The sequence below is a fragment of the Oryctolagus cuniculus genome, chromosome 7, assembly GCF_964237555.1.
Source record: "Oryctolagus cuniculus chromosome 7, mOryCun1.1, whole genome shotgun sequence".
NCBI classification, from domain to species: domain Eukaryota; kingdom Metazoa; phylum Chordata; class Mammalia; order Lagomorpha; family Leporidae; genus Oryctolagus; species Oryctolagus cuniculus.
The window spans coordinates 162,819,458-162,834,626 of NC_091438.1; the positions used below are offsets into that span (position 1 = coordinate 162,819,458).

At 66.5% G+C, this 15,169-nt stretch overlaps 1 protein-coding gene across 3 annotated transcripts in view; it reads right to left on the bottom strand.

Moving 5' to 3' along the window:
• Positions 1–14,329, bottom strand: part of TP73 (tumor protein p73) — a 64,394-nt gene extending 50,065 nt beyond the window's left edge. For 2 of the 3 annotated variants that reach the window (XM_070077069.1, XM_070077074.1), the window contains exon 1: positions 1,385–1,506. The gene's annotated coding sequence lies outside the window, so the exon portion shown is untranslated. Of the gene's footprint in view, positions 1–1,384; positions 1,507–14,066 lie in introns of those variants that run through there. The other variant, XM_070077071.1, reaches the window with a different exon arrangement.
• Positions 14,330–15,169: the final 840 nt, after the last annotated feature.

The window sequence follows — 15,169 nt, forward strand, 5'->3', positions numbered from 1 at the left end:
AGAGGCGGGGACTCAGGGCTCAGGATGGGGTGGGGGCTCGGGGCTCGGGGGGAGTGGGGGCTCAGGGCTCAGGAAGAGGCGGGGGCTCGGGGCTCAGGAGGGGGCAGGGGCTCAGGAGGGGGTGGGGGCTCAGGGCTCAGGATGGGGCAGGGGCTCAGGAGGGGGTGGGGGCTCAGGGCTCAGGAAGGGGCAGGGGGCTCAGGGCTCAGGAGGGGGCAGGGGGCTCAGGGCTCAGGATGGGGTAGGGGCTCGGGGCTCAGGATGGGGTAGGGGCTCGGGGCTCAGGATGGGGTAGGGGCTCAGGAGGGGGTGGGGGCTCAGGGCTCAGGATGGGGTAGGGGCTCGGGGCTCAGGATGGGGCAGGGGCTCAGGAGGGGGTGGGGGCTCAGGGCTCAGGAAGGGGCAGGGGGCTCAGGGCTCAGGAGGGGGCAGGGGGCTCAGGGCTCAGGATGGGGTAGGGGCTCGGGGCTCAGGAGGGGGTGGGGGCTCAGGGCATGGAGAGGGCAGGGGGCTCGGGGTTCAGGAAGGGGCGGGGGGCTTGGGGCTCAGGAGGGGGCAGGGGGCTCAGGGCATGGAGGGGGCGGGGGCTCGGGGCTCAGGAAGAGGTGGGGGCTTGGGGCTCAGGAGGGGGCGGGGGGCTCAGGGCTCAGGATGGGGCAGGGGGCTCAGGAAGAGGTGGGGGCTTGGGGCTCAAGGCTCAGGACGGGGTGGGGGGCTCAGGGCATGAAGGGGGCAGGGGGCTCGGGGCTCAGGAGGGGACGGGGGGCTCGGGGCTCAAGGCTCAGGATGGGGTGGGGGGCTCAGGGCTCAGGGTTCAGGAAGAGGTGGGGGGCTTGGGGCTCAGGAGGGGGTGGGGGCTCAGGAAGAGGTGGAGGGCTCAGGGCATGGAAGGGGCAGGGGGCTTGGGGCATGGAGGGGGCAGGGGGCTCGGGGCTCAGGAGGAGGGGGCTCGGGGCTCGGGGGGGCAGCTCAGGCTGGGGGCGGCTCTCCAGGCTGCCCCAGGCCTGGGCTCCCGATCCATTCCTCAACCTCTGCTTCTACCCTCACATCCTCTCCCTCTTTCTTAGTTATTTTTTCTGATTTTTCTCTTTGTTTATTTGAAAGGCAGCGAGAGAAGAGACATCTCCCATCCGCTGGTTCATTCCCCAGAAGGGGCTGGGCCAGATCACAGCCAGGAACCAGGAACTCCACCTCACCCCTGCCTCCAGGGTCTGCACTGGCGGGAGCCAGAGCCGGAGCCGGAACAGGGCGTGGCGCGGTTCCTGGAGCCTTAACCTCAGCCAAAAACCCTCTCTGTCCCCCCCCCCCGCGGGGTCCCTTGCTGATCACACCCAGGGGCCCCAGGGGGCTGCCAGGCCCCCACCCAACACAGCCCCTTCCTGACCTGGTCCCGGGAGCGCGCGTGTGGGATCGCAGCTGAGGCCGCCCCGGGCTGGGGGCCCCCGCACCTGCACGTGGCCCACTCTGACTCACTTCTGCGGCTGCAGGGCTTCCTGGGGCGACGGGGGACGCACCTCTGCCGGGTCAGAGGTCACCCGCCAGGCTGGGGGCGGGGCGGTGGGCGGAGCCCTCACTGTCACTCACCGCCCCTCCTGGCACAGGATGAGAGCAGGTGCGGAAGCCACACCGGGATGTGGTCCTACCCAGGCCACTGCTCTCCAGGCCCGCTGGGAGCACGCGGCACTTCCGAGTCACTCTAGGATCCGGTCTCCGTGTCACAGATGAGGACGCCAAGGCTCAGCACAGCTGGGAGCGTGGACGGACGATGCCCGACAGATGCCCCACGCCAGGTCACCCCTGACAACGCCTGCCCCAGTGCCCGCGAGCCCTGGGTTTTATTCTTCACGGCTGAATCCACGAGCCGCTGGCTTGCGGCTTGTGAACGCCGTGTCAGCCAATCACCTGCCGCCTGGGGGACGCCTGGGGTTGTGGCCGGCAGCCCCTCCTGCTGTGGACTTCAAACACGAGACGGGGTGGGCTTGGAGCAGGGGCCCAGGACCCCCAGGGCTGCCCTGCTTGATTCCTGCTGTCCCAGCTCCAGGTACCCCAGAGCCCGCCCCAGGGGGACAGGGTCCACCCCACAACGGGGCAGTGACCACCTGAGTGAGGGTCCACCCCACAACAGGGCAGTGACCACCTGAGCGAGGGTCCACCCCACAACGGGGCAGTGACCACCTGGGCGAGGGTCCACCCCCACAACGGGGCAGTGACTACCTGAGCGAGGGGTGAGGCAGCAGGGGCCTCAGCTCTGCAGCCCGGAGAGGACCCCACAGTCTTGTTCCGGTAATGGGCACCCTGCCCTGCCCTGTCCCCCATCCCACCCCTGCCCCCCACCCCGCCCCTGCCCCTGCCCCCACCCCATCCCGCCCCTGCCCTGCCCCTGCTCCAGACCCTGCCATTGCCCCGCCCCATCCCCTGCTCCTCCCCACCCCACCCCTGCCATGTCCCTGCCCCTGTCCCACTCCCTGCTCCTGCCCTGCCCCTGCCCCACCCCTACCCTGCCCCACCTCTGCCCCTGCCCCACCCCTGCTTCTGCCCTGCCCCTGCCCTGCCCCTGCACTGGAGGGAGTCCGGGGCTTCAGCTGACATGATCACAGGGCAGGGACTGAACCCAGGAAGCCTCGGTCCCTGCCCCCAGAGCCGGGCCAGGTACACAGCAGGCGCTCAGGAAGGAATACGGTCCTCAGGGAATACTGTCGCCACCACCTTCTCTGAAGCTCCTGTCTGGAGCCAACTCCTAGTCTTGGTCTCAGCGGGCGACCAGTGCTGATGGGGAAATGAGCGGGGGGGGGGGGGGGGCAGCCATGCAGGGGGACAGGGGTCCCGCAGCCGTGCAAGGGGACAGGGGTCCCGTGGCCATGCAGAGGGACAGGGGGTCCCGCGGCCATGCAGGGCGACAGGGGTCCCGTGGCCGTGCAGAGGGACAGGGGGTCCCGCGGCCGTGCAGGGGGACAGGGGGTCCCGTGGCTATGCAGGGGGACAGGGGTCCCGCAGCCGTGCAAGGGGACAGGGGTCCCGTGGCCATGCAGAGGGACAGGGGGTCCCGCGGCCATGCAGGGCGACAGGGGTCCCATGGCTGTGCAGAGGGACAGGGGGTCCCGCGGCCGTGCAGGGGGACAGGGGGTCCCGTGGCTATGCAGGGGGACAGGGGTCCCGCAGCCGTGCAAGGGGACAGGGGTCCCGTGGCCATGCAGAGGGACAGGGGGTCCCGCGGCCATGCAGGGCGACAGGGGTCCCGTGGCCGTGCAGAGGGACAGGGGTCCCGCGGCCGTGCAGGGGGACAGGGGGTCCCGTGGCCGTGCAGGGGGACAGGGGGTCCCGCGGCCGTGCAGGGGGACGGGGTTCCAATGGCCGTGCAGGGGGACAGGGGTCCCACAGCCGTGCAGGGGGACAGGGGTCCAGGCACACTTGGCCATCTGTCTACACTAACATTTTTCTGATGGTCCGGATTCTGATGGTCCGGGCCTCAGAGGTCGGGATTCCAGAGCCCCTGGTCCCTACGTGATGCTGGGGCCAGCGGGGGAGGGCGGGCCTGACCAGCGGGGAAAACCCCATGCCCTATCCCTGGGAGCCCTTGTGGAGCCCCAGGCCTCACCACCGTGAGGCACCGGGGAGAAGCTGGGGGCCCCAACAGGGACCCGTGACAGCCCCCAGGGAGACCTGAGCCACAGTTCCTCCACACGCGGGAGCCATTTTCCCCTTTGTCTCATGAAAGCAGCGCTTAGAGCGGTCCCACGCGTAAGCGGCAGACGGGGGCGGGGCTTTGAGCCCACTTCTGGCTGACTCCGAGGTCGGCCGCCCTCCGCACGGCTCGGTCACCTCTGACACGCGGGTTTTTGCCAGTGCCGTCCCGCGGCACCACATCCAGCCAGGGGCCAGCACGTCTCACGGCCACCACCCCAGGCCCCTCCTGACAGGACGAGGGGCTGGGAGGAGCTCCCCCAGCGCCCAGGACAGCGGGGGCCGTGGGCGGGGGAAGCTTCCACGGCCGTGAAACAAAAAGGCCCCGGGGTTACCCACCTCCCACCCGCTTCCATGCCAGAGCTTCGCCTGAATTTGGTCCCTCTGGCACTTCCGAAAAGCACGGAGCCCGGGCGCAGGCTGGAACCACGCTGACCCGCGGCCTCCAGCAGCTTTTCCATTTTTATCAGAATTCATCATTTTATGCTAATCCAATTAGCGCCCTGTTTACCAATACCGCGTTTTCTAATTTGCAGCTTCATCCTGAAAGCCCAGGGAACGGGCGACTGGGTCTCCCCTCGCTCATTACACTCAAATAATTAGGCAAGGAGCCGGCCCTCATCAAAAATTAAGCACCAGAGGCAAGCCGGGACTTGCCCTCCTCGGCCGGAACAAAGCGACAGACGGCTCCTCTCATTACCGGGGAGTCGCAGGCAGCCCCCCGCCACGTGCACAGGAGCCACGGAGCCACAGTGGGGGGCGGAGAGTCCCCGCCGGGGTCTCATCACCTGCCACACACCTGCGGCTGGCATCTCTGGGTCGCGTGAACGCCACCGGCAGGACCCTTCTGTGCCTGGGAGCTGACTCCAAATCGGCCTCGCCCCAGGGTGACCCTGAGGACCCCAAAGACTGATTTGCTCATTCAGTCCTGCACAGTCCTTGTATTTGGAAGGCAGAGAGACACTGGCTCACCCCCAAAATGCACCCAACAGCCAGGGCTGGGCCAGCAGACGGAGGCCAGGAGCCCAGAACTCCACCACGTGTCTCCCGTGTGGGTGGCAGGGACCCATCGCCTGCCTCCCGGGGTGCACATGGACAGGAAGCTGGATCCGACACGGGCTCCGGGACTCAAACCCAGCAGGTATCCCAAGCAGTGAGCTAACCACCGGTCACGTGCCCACCGCCAGAGTGGACCCCGTTAGCAGGAAGCAGCCTCTTACAAGGAGAAACGGGGTCCCCAGCCGGCTTTCTTCCCAGTTCCCGTCTCAGCGTCAGAGAATTCTCAGCAGAGACGGAGGAAGTGCGGGCAGGGGGCAGACAGGGCACACCTGCTGGGGGGGGCATCTGCTGGGCTGCTGCACCCCCAGTGCCCGTCGCCCCCTTTGTGGGGCAGGGGGTGGTGTCCTCGTTGCATACCGAACGGGGCGGGGTTTGGGTGGGCTTCAGGGAGCGTGGCGGTCCCTGGGAAGGGGTCCCGCGTCTCCACATGGAGCTCAGCACACGTGGAGCTCAGCACACGTGTGGCCCTCACGGTGTCTGCGAGCAGGTGCTTGATGGGAAGTCGGGTGCCGAGTGCCGGGGGAGGCGGTGGGCCTCGGGGGTGCTTTGTCACTAACCACTCCCTGCCCTGCCCACACCAGGAGCACACACCCCCTCCCCATGTCTTGTGAAGAACTGAGCCCTTCTCTGGGCCGGCAGAGGCCTCCCACCGACTCCACAAGCCCCTAGCCCTACCCCACCATCTCATGGGTGGGCAGGATTCTCCCGGGACGTGGGCTCCTGCACAGCCCCTCTGAGTAGAGGGCAGGTGAGCACAGGGGAGCAGCACCGCTCTGGTGAGCCCTGAGGGCCACCCTGGCTGAGCGCCCGGCTTGGCAGCGTGAGAACATTCTCGCTGGGCCTCAGAGGGGGCAGGCTGAGCACCGGGGCGCAGGGGACAGGCAGCACTCTCTGTCTGACTGTCCCGGCTCTCGGGGGTGTTGTGTGCAAGCCGCAGCCTGGTGGGGCCCGGAGACCGGCGGGGCGCCCGGGGGGCTGGCTCTCGAGGCCCCACGAACGCGGGCGCCACCACAGCTCCCTGCCGGCCAGCGGGCGCCATCTTCCCCACCCGCTGCCAGACTGCCCAGCCCTCCTGGTGTGCAGCCTGCTGTGGGCGTCGCGCGCCCAGAATACAGCCGTTCGTTCTCAAAGGCAGCTTCCGGCTCCATCCCCAGGCTCAAGATCTCTCCTGGGCACAGGGCGACACCTTCACGCTCGGTCAGCGCTGGCGAGGCCCCACGGGGACACCTGCCCTCCGTCTGTCACAGACGCTGGGGCAGCCCGAGCTCCGCGGCGCCGGCTGGGGGGTGCGTGGGTCCCGAGGCTGTGACTGTTACACCCCTCGTGTCCACGGTTAAGTCCAGGCATCGCACGGTCTTCGTGGCGAGGCCCTCGGCAAGCCACGTCAGTGCCACCCGGGGCCGGCGGTTCCTCGGCTGAGGCCGGTAGGAAGTCATCTGAGAGGGGCGTGTGGGCGCTCCCTGGTCCGAGGTGGCTAAGGGGGGGCTGCGAATCGGCGCCTGGGGGGGAACTATTTTTATCAGCTCTTCTCTCCTGGGCTCACTGAGCTGCGCCCGCGGGGTGGGGGTGGGGCACCTAGCGGCCGGGAGGCAGCAGGGGGGAGCAGCGGAGGTTTGCCCGCTCCTGAGACCCTGCTCCCCGACACCACCATGTAGCGAAACCCCAAGCTCCACAGCGCGGCAAACCCAGACCCAGCACGGCTGGAAATCCCCAGTGTGGCCTCGGCCGGTGTCCCTGAGATGACCTTCAGCTCACTAGGATGACGTCATAATAAAATGACCACGGCCCACATTCCCACTCCCATGATGCACCCGACACCACCACACTTCTGAAATTTCCAAAACGAGGGCAGGGAAGTGGGTGGCACTCAAGCCCCCCCCAACTCCATAGTCAATGAACTCTATTAGGCCACGCCCCTAACTCAGGATCCTCCCCAACTCCATCCTCTATGAATATTCAATTAGGCCCGACCCCTAACCCATCGTCTATACATATTCAATTATGCTCCGCCCCAAATCTACCCCGCACGAATATTCAATTGGGCCCCACCCCAACTCATCCCCTATGAATATTCGATTGGGCCCCGCCCGAGACAGCACCCATGCCTCCAGACCCTGTGGGCTGCCACTCATTCTCGCCCACTTCCTGTGGACTTGTGCTTTAAATAAGTCTGGGTCTTTCTCGCCTCTGCCCACATCTCCTTGAATGAGACACCAACCACGGAGACACGGACCAGAACCCGGCCTTGCCGGGCCACAGCAACAGCTCCACCCAGAGCGTGGCCTCTGGACTCCAGCCGGGCGTGGAGGACCACACGGAAGACGTGCAGTCGGTCCGCTGGGCCCCTTCACGCCATCCTGGCTGCATCCCAATTCTTTTTTTTTTTTTAATATTTAAAAAAAAGATTTATTTATTAGTAAGGCAGCGTGACAGAGAGAGAGAGGGAGACACAGACAGAGAGATCGTCCATCCACGGGTTCACTCCCCAAATGCCTGCAACAGCGGAGTTAGTCCAGGCTGCAGCTAGAAACCAGCAACTCCTATGGGCGCAGCAGGGCCCCTGCCCCACGGGAAGCTTGCAACAGCCGGGCCGAGCCAGGCCTCCCGTGTGGGACGCAGCTCAACCTGCGGCGGCACCGCTCCTCCTGCCCCGCAGCCCAAGTCCAGAAAGGAAGAACCGTTGCTCTCCTGCAGACGGAACCCTGGGGCTCACAAGCCCACAGACCCTGGTGGCCAGGCAGTCATCGCAGCCCAGGCTCAGAGGCTGGACGAGGACAGGACGCTGGACACGGAACTGCCTGGCACAGAGCAAGGGAGACGCCGTCTCTCGGGCCTCTCCTGACAGGCACGCGCCCCGAAGCCCAGCGACGCGAGGCTGGCCTCCCCACCCCCCCCAGCTGTGAGTTTTCTGCTCTCCTCTGAGACCCCTCCCCCTGCCCACTTCAGCGAGCAGCCTGACCCAGAGGGAGACGGATCCATCCAGACTGGCAGACCAGCAGCCCTGAATCCTTCCCACGGGCCGAGAGGACGCCACTGTGGGAACGCGGTTTGGGCCTGGTGAGGTTTGTGTCCCTGTGCTGTTTCTCGGGCCCACGGCCCAGATCTCACAGCGACAGGTGACGGGACCTCTGCCTGTGCACCCAGGGGACTACACTAAGGGGGACTTCAGAACGTGCCTGGGACGTGGAATTGGAAAAGTTCAAAAAAACGGAAAGTTCATGGAAAATGTGTACTATGAAAAACTGTGGATTTCAATTCTCTTTTATTTGCACCAAAATCTACATACCAGGGCAGGCGTTTGGTGCGAAGTTAAGACAGTTAAGCGGCTGGCGCTGTGGCGTAAGAGGTAAAGCTGCTGCCTGCAGCGCCGGCATCCCATATGGGTGCAGGTTCAAGTCCTGGCTGCTCCACTTCTGATCCGGCTCTCTGCTGTGGCCCAGGAAGGCAGTGGACGATGGCCCAAGTCCTTGGGGCCCTGCACCCGCATGGGAGACCTGGAAGAAGCTCCTGGCTCCTGGCTTCGGATCAGCGCAGCTCTGGCCATTGCGGCCACCTGGGGAGTGAACCAGCGGAGTGGATGGAAGTCTCTCTCTCTCTCTCTGCCTCTCCTTTTCTCTCTCTAACTCTGACTTTCAAATAAATAAATAAAACTTAAAAAAAGAAGGACGAACGTGAGCACTTCTGTAGTCAATGTCGCCGAGCCTCTCGGGCGCTCACCGGAGGCTTTGCCGAGCTCCCGGCACCCGGAGAGTCTCCAGGGAACCAGCACTTGGGCGAGCGCGTTGCTGTCATCACAGGGGCTCCGGGCTGCTGCGTGGGCGCGGTGCACAAGCCCACCCAGGCGGCCGGGGTCCCCTTTCCTCCTGAACACCGAACCACGCGCTCCAGCCGACAGAACGGCGGCTGTAACCAGGCGTTCCCTTTCCTGGTATTTGCACAGCGTGCACGCTCAGTGAGCGCTTAACAGGGAGGCAAGCGCAGGTGAGACCCAGCTTTCTTTAGAAACGTAAACGGGGGCCGGCGCTGTGGCGTAGCGGGTAAAGCCGCTGCCTGTGACTCTGGCATCCCATACGGGCGCCGGTTCGAGTCCCGGCTGCTCCATTTCTGATCCAGTTTCCCACTAATGCACCTGGGAAAGCAGTGGAAGATGGCCCAAGTGCTTGGACCCCTGCACCCCCATGGGAGACCCAGAAGGAGCTCCTGGCTCCTGGCTTCTGTCTGACCCAGCCCTGGTCGTTGTGGCCATTTGGGGAGTAAACCAGCAAATGGAAGACCTCGCTCTCTCTTTCTCTCTCTCTCCCCCCCACTCTCCCTCTCTCCCTCTCTCTGCCTTTCAAATAAATAAATATTTGGGGGGGATCTGGGTGCAGAGTGAAGAGAGGGAGAGACAGAGCCCCTCCATCAGCTGGTTCACTGCCCAGACCGCAGGAGCTGAGACCCCCACCCTGGTGTCCCGGGGGGGCGGCACCTGAGCCGCTGCTTTCCCAGGCCCACGGGCGGGCGGTGGGACCGGACGCACGCACAGCCCCGCTTCTACCACAGCGCTCTTGGAGCACCGGCTTGGCCTTGATAAGACTTCTTCACTGCTTGGAAGCTGCTTTGCTAACTTAAAACATTTATTTCTTTGGGAGACACAGGGAGCTCCCTCTTATCTGCTCGCTCAGCCCTCAGCCGCCCAGGAGCTGGGTCTGGGGCTCCCATGTGGGAGGCAGGAACCCACCGACCGGAGCCCCCACGGCTGCCTCCCAGGGCACGCAGCAGCAGACGCTGGGGCCAGGCCCAGGGGCTGAACCCGGGCACCGCGGCTCGGCCCTGGGCATAGTAACCACGAGGTCAGCGAATCGCAGCCGGGACAGCAGCCGGCGCCGCGTGTGCTGGGTGGGTCCCAGAGCCCTGTGTCCTAGGAGGGCGGGGCTTCCTTCAGCTGTGGGGCTCAGGGGCGGGGCCTTGGGGGAGCGATTCGATTGGATTAGGTCGGGGGGTGGGGCCCCCACGATTGCACCCTGCTGGCTTTATAAGGAGCAAGCCAGACAGGTGCACACGCCCCGTCTCTCGCCCTGAGCCACTGGGGACTCTGCCAGCAAGAGCGCCGTGGCCAGAGGCCCGACCAGCGCGGCCGCCCCATCTCGGCCTGGAGCCTCCAGAACCGTGAACCTGCTCCATCGCCAGGGAGGAGCCGACGCAGACGGCAAGAGGCGGGTTGAGTCCCCCAGGCTGGCGCTGCGATGTCACATTGGAGTGACAGTCCCATGTGCAGTCAGAATGCCCGACGTGGCAGGAAGTGAGGCTGGCGGGTTCTGGAGCCCCGGCATGCCCAGGAACCTTGGGTAAAAGTGATTGGGCAGTGGAGGAGGCCCGAGTGCCTGGGCCCTGCACCCACGTGGGAGACACAGAGGAAGCTCCTGGCTCCTGGCTTCGGATCAGCGCAGCTCTGAGAGTTGTGGCCATTTTGAGGGTGAACCAGCGGGCGGAGGATCTTCCCTCTGTGTCTGCGCTGTGCCCTGGAAGCCCCAAGCCTCTGTGCCCTTCAGCAGCGCAGGGCCACAGACGTGTGTGTGCATGTATACATGTGTGTATGTATGTGTGTGTATTTGTGGGTGGTATATGTGTGTATGTGAAGACCGGGGCAGGGACTGGGGTGACGCAGCCACGAGCCACAGAGCCACAGGAGTGCCCAGGACCGGCAGAACCGAGGAGCCACACGGAACGCATGCCCCACTCCGGGCCCCGAGAGGAAACCTCCCTGCCCACCTCACAGACTCCGGGTCCCAGGACCAGGAGCCAGCCCGTCTCCGGGTCTGAGCCCCGTTCCTGGTCACTTGTTGCAGTGGTCGAAGCAGCTAACCAGGTCCTCAATGCGCAAACCTGCGACGCGATCACATAGGCTAACCCCCAGGGGCCGGTGTCGGCGCAGGCTGGCTAAGCCGCCACCTGCCGGCCGCCGTCCCGCTGCTCCGCTACTGACCCAGCTCCCCACCGGGGGCCCGGGAGAAGCAGCAGCAGATGGTCCTGGTGCTCGGGCCCCTGCACCCACGTGGGAAAGCAGGGTGGAGCTCTGGGCTCCTGGCTGTGGTCGGGCCCAGCCCCAGCCACTGCTGCCATGTGGGGAGTGAACCAGCAGATGAAGATCCCTCTCTCGGTCTCCTTCTCTCTCTGCCACTCATTCAAATAAATAAATAAATAAATATCAAGGAAAAAAAAAAAGCAGACTGCGTGATAGCCCTGGTGGCAGGTCGAGTGAGCGTCACAGTTTCAACTTCACGACGAGGACGAAGAGCATTTGGAGATTTCTGCCCTGAGAACCACGCACAGCAAGAGCCACGACCGGTGACCGGCCTGGTGGCGGCGAGGCCACGGGTGCTGCTGACACGCGGCCGGTCCCGCCCGCCCTGCTCTCTGGAGGAGACGCCCGGGCACACTATGGGGTTCCTGAGAGATGCCGTCTTCCCCAGGCGAGTCCGGCACCCCTGCTTAGGTGGTCTGGAAGGGTTCCTCCAGCAGGAACGTCCCCCGGTCCCGTTTCTCCACGCGGCTGCAGCCAGCGCCGGCGGGGGGACCAGGCAGCCGCCCGAGACCCGGCTCTGCTGTCAGAGCTGCGGTTTCCACCCCGAGAAGCCGCAGCCTCACGCACTCGGCTGCCGAGGCCTCGCCTGTCAGTGGGCAGGGCCCCAGCCCCCGCGCGCTCCTGCTCATCCGCCTCTCAGCCGCCAGGGACTGACCCACAGCGGTGTGCCCGGCTATCTTTCCCGCCTTCGCTTTTTAAAGATTTATTTACGTATCTACTTGAAAGGCAGAGTGTCAGAGAGTGAAGGGTCTTGTCCGTTGCTTCAGTCCCCAAATGGCCACATTGGCCAGGGCTGGGCCAGGCCAAGCCAGGAGCCTGGAGCCTCCTCCAGGTCTCCCACGTGGGTGCAGGGGCCCGAGCACTGGGCCATCCTCTGCTGCTTTCCCAGGCCACAGCAGGGAGCTGGACCGGAAGTGGAGCAGCCGGGACTCGACTCAGGTCAGCGGCTCACGTATGGGAGGCCCGAGTCGCAGGCAGCGGCCTAACCTGCTGCGCCACAGTGCCGGCCCCGGCCCATCTGCTAAGGCGCCCCCCTCCCACGTCAGAAGGCCTGGGTTCAACACCCAGCTCTGCCCCTGGTTCCGGTTTCCGGCTAACACAGCCCCTGGGAGGCAGCAGCTAAGACCCCAGGATGGGTTCCTGCCTCCCGTGTGGGACACCCCGACCGGCCAAGCCAAGCCTCCTGCCTCTGGCCCCCGACGGCAGGCACTGCGGCATTTGGGGAGGGGAGCTTTCTGCCTCTCAGATAAAAATACAACAGACAGAGGAGTAAGCGAGCCTTTAGCTGGGTAAGTCCTCACTGGGCGCACTGGTCAGAATGATCACACTGCAGGCCGTGGCCTCGCTCAGAGAGCACCGGCCGGGGTCATCTAATCGCCCATTTCCCGTTCTTCTCTCATTCTTGCTCCTGAAGCTCAACCATCAGCCAGCAGACACAGACACTGAGTGTCTGCCAGCCCCAGAGTCCCCAGGGTTGCAGTGTCCCTCACCCAAGTGTCGAGATGCGCCGCTGCCTTTGGACGCGGGGCCCGGAGCTGCCTCCCCCTCCCCAGAACAGGCGGCTTCCTCTGTGCACCCCTGGAGGGCCCTCGGGATCCCGGGGTTCGCGCAGTCCCGGGCACAGGCGCTGGTGCCTCCCCTGTCCCAGGCCTGGGTCTCCCCCCTTCCCTCGAGTTTAGCCGGGCTCCCATCCGCGTGTTCCGTGCTATGAAGCCATTCCTGGACCTGGGTGGGGCACGCTCTATAAATAGACGGAGCGAGGCAGCCTTGCCGCTGCGCATACCCCTGACAGATGCCACCGGCCTCCGCCCAAGCTGGGCACATTCCGGCCTCACCCCCACCCCCACCCCGGCCCCGGGCCACCAGGGACCTGAGACACCCCCCTCCCCGAAACTCCCACCCATCACCAACTGCCATCGAGTCTGGGGCACCTGGAATAAGGCACCCGTTCGCCGTCCTCACAGCCACTGCTGCCCTACCGTGCCCACGGGAAACTGGGTGCGAGACACTTGCCCTAGGTCCACGCCTCGTCAGCAGTGTGGACAGATTCCAGCCCCAGCTCCGACTTCCTGGGCCACTGAGGAACCACGGCTGCAGCCTGGCTTCTCGCGGGGCTGCCGTTCGGAATTCGGAGACGGCTACCTGTTCTCCACCGCCTCCACAAGAGACCACCAGACGGGGCTCAGCACCCCGGCCCTCCCACAAGCGGGGCCGCCCAAGCACAGAGCCCGCCTGTCAATCACCCAGGCAGCCCCGTCTGATCCCCGAGCAGGCACCTCCTTGCAGCATTTTACAGATCACATACACAGTCCCGGGTTCACAGAATTTCATTCGTTTGTCCTCAGTGCAATGCTTTTTTTTTTTCCTCTTTCATGGAGGAAATCAAAAGTTGGGGGGCTGGATTTTCAGCGCTCGTCAAAGCGGCATTGTCCGCTCGCTCCGCCTGGCCCAAAGCTAAGTATCAAGGCTACGCGAATACGGGACGGTGAGAGTAACAGCCAAGCGGGGTCCCAGAGCCCAGACAGGCCCCCAGCCTCCGGGCAGCTCCCAAGCAGCGCGGCCCGGCCAGGACCAAGGGGAGCCCGGTGGGAGCCGAGGGAGGCTGCTTCTCCCGCTCCTGGGTGGAATGGTCTACCTGTCACCCATCTGTTTAAGCAGCCGAGCGCCCACCGCTCCAGGGCCGGACAAAAGTACCGCTGAGTAAGGGGGTAATAATAGCTCCCCACACGCTGGGCTGAGGCCCAGGAGACAAGGGGCGCCTGGGCCCGACCGTACCCCGAGGCGCTGTACCTGGGACAGACCCCAGACCCGGCCTAGGCAGGGCTCCAAGCTCAGGCACCTCGGGGGAGGCCCCTCTTGCAACCCACTGCCCACTGCCTCAGGAGGTCCAGCCAGCGGTCAAGAGCCCTGCGGGCCTCGCTCTGCTGCGTAAAGGCCAGGACCTGGACCGGGGCCTCGTGGGCCTTGCTGGGGTCCGGGGCGCCAAGGCTGGGGTGCAGGGGGAGGCCACCGTCGGCCCTGCGCACCCTGAGACCCGGCTGTGTCCCCGCCGCCCCTCGGATGCTGGATAGAGAGGGGTTAGCGGGAGGGACACGGACCCCCGCGGGGCCGCCTGAGCACCGCACCCAGGCCCCAAGTCCCCGGGGACCCCGAACCCCGTGCTGCCCGGGCCGCCCCTCTGCCCTCCACTCCGAGCTTCGTGGCCTCGCTGCCCCACACTCCGTGCCCCGCCCGGCCCCTCGCGCGATCCAGCCGGGCCTACCTGGCGCGGTCGGAGCCCCGGGCATCGGCGTCCGAGCCTGCCTGGCCCTGGCCGGGTCTTCGCCGCGAGCCCCGTGTGGGCGCACGGCGGGCGCGGGCCCGAGGCGGGTTTTATGCGCGCGGGGCGGGGAGGCGCCGCGGGAAGGGGGCGGCCGCGGGCGTTAGCGCCTTTCGCAGCCCGGCGGCGGGAAGGCGGCGCGGCATTCAGCCGTGGCGGGAGGCGGGCCGGCGGCGGGGCCCGGCCGGGGCCCAGGTCTCCGCTCTGCGCTCCGCCTCCCCAGCTGGCCTCCTCTGGGTCGGGGTCCCGCGCGCGTTCCGCCCGGCTCCTTCCCGCCGCCGCTTGGCGCGAGTCGCCCCAGGCGAGCCCGGGAGGGGCCGCCCGCGCAGGGCCGGACGCGGGTCGGGCGCCGGGGCCGTCCCGCGGGCGAGGGCGGGCCGCGACCTTGGGCAAGCCCGGGGGCGCGGGGAAGGCGCGCGGGAGCCGGGGGCGGGGCGGGAGCAGGTGTGGGCTCCGCGCCCCGACGCTTCGGATTCCCCACCCCAGCCTTCTCCTCTCCCAGCGGCGTCCCCACCGGCGCTGGGCCCCTCGGCGCGCCGGGAACTGGGGACCCAGGGGAAGGGTCCGCGGCCTCCGTGCGCAGGAGGGAACCTGGCGTCGGGGCGGCACTGACGGGTCCGCTCCGCCCGGGAGCGCCGGCCACGCGCTCTGCTAGGTTGGTCCAGGACGCCCCTGGGATGCGAACTTCGCGGCTGTAGCCGGCACCTTGCTCGGGCCCCTGGCGCTGCAGGCTGCTCGGCGCGGGCGAAGGTGCGCACAGGTGTCCTTGGCCAAACGTGGGACCCAACGCCCCGAGGCCCGCTCGGGATGAGGCGGACCTCCCCTGCGGCCCGCGCCCCGCCGGTAAAGCGGGAGCGTCGGGGTCCTGGCCCCCGTTCGCAGGGTCCGGGCTGCAGCACCCACGCGCGGGCCAGTGCTGAGGGGGTCTTGGCGGCGGGCCCCCGCCGTGCGCTGTCGTCTGGAGTGGGGCGGGGGGGCCGCGTTATCTGGCTCCACCGCGATGTCCCCCGCCCGCGGGAACCCGACGCCTTGGAGTTCCCGCGGGT